Below are 1,624 nucleotides of genomic sequence, written 5' to 3' on the forward strand. Positions count from 1 at the left end.
GAAACAGCATCGATCAATCAGCTGCCTCCTGCATGCCTCCCACTAAGGATTGAGCCCACAACCTGGGCATGAGCCCTGACAGGAATCAACTGATGGCCTCTTGGTTCATGGGTCCACGCTCAACTACTGAGCGACACAGGCTAGGCTAGATTCATTTTTTACATGTGGGTGTCCAGTTGTTCCAGCACATTGTTTTCATATGTTTATTGCCCAGTTGCATTTACTCTTCAGTTTGCCTTTCAAATTCTGGATTGATCATCTTTTTCTTATTGGCTTCTAAGAGTTCTTTGTATATTAGGAAATTCCCATTGTCTCCCCAACATCCTACAATGTGAATCCCATCCTTAAAACAAAACAAAAAAACAGATAAGAAAAATAACGAAACAAAAAAAGCTTTTTAAAAAGTTACAAATACAAGAGCAACAACAGAAGTAAATATAAAGTTCCATAGACTGAATAGAGAAGGACATGATTGACTTTTTAGATGAAAGCTCCCTGGGAAGATGCAGTAGGTTGAATGGCCCCCAAAGATACCCACATCCTGATCTCTGGAATGTGTCAATGCTACCTCATATTGAAAAAGGAACTTAGCATATGATTAAGGTTTTGAGATGGGGAGGTTTGCCTGGCTTATCAGGATAGGCCCTAAATGTAATCACAAGTGTTCATAAAAGAGAGAGGCAGAAGGAGATTTGACTACAGAAGAGAAATGTAACCACAAAAGCAAGAGGCTGGAGTGATGCCAAGTAATGCAGACCTTAAAAACAGAGGGTAGTCCACAGTTGCCACTAGACGTGGCCATACTTCAGATTCCGGGTAAGGCAGCCAGCTCAGCCTGCCCACTTTCCTCACCAGGAATCTCCAGGCTGCCACGTCTGGGAATCCTAATGCTGGCACCAGGCATGGGACCAAAGAGAATCTTTCTTTTCCAGTTCAAGGCCTGCTTATTTCTACTCTAGAGTATCCGACTGAGAGGCTATCTTTTCCTTAGGGGGGAAAACTCATCTTCACTTTGGCCTGCTTGATGCAATCCCAGGAGTTACTGGTACTTTCCAGACTTAGGATAATTTGGCTTTTATGTAACACCACTTTGTGAGATACCAGTGATTCAAGCCAGGCTGTGGATTTACGTGAGGAGTGAAGATAAGATTGGCAATCACTCTTGAGGGTGGCTCCAGTTTTGTGAACACCTGTGAGCAAATACTTGGATAAAAACATACATAGGTTTTCCTAAAAACAAGGATTTTAAGAAACATTCCAGTCTATATTCTCATTTTAAGGGAAAGAAATGATCTCTCTTTTCCTTCAAGGGCACATTCCTGCGAAAGACGTAATTTATATTACTAATACATAAATTAACTCCAGCAACTCAGTCTGAAACATCTGAATTTTGGTTGATGGTCATTTCACAATTATCTTTAGGATAAAAGTGACTATTTCTTTCATGTATGTCTAGACAGCCCATTCTGGTGATATCCTTAAGAAAAGGAAGACTGCTTCAAAATGAATTTATGTCTTGCCTTCTAGAAATACAAAACAGCAACTGATTTTTTTAAAAGTTTCATTTATTGATGAAAACATAAAGTGTAGTATGGCTTAGTCCAGAAGTTCAGAGATAGACTCT

The sequence above is a fragment of the Myotis davidii genome, unplaced genomic scaffold (assembly GCF_000327345.1).
Source record: "Myotis davidii unplaced genomic scaffold, ASM32734v1 scaffold238, whole genome shotgun sequence".
In the NCBI taxonomy this organism is placed as follows: Eukaryota; Metazoa; Chordata; class Mammalia; order Chiroptera; family Vespertilionidae; genus Myotis; species Myotis davidii.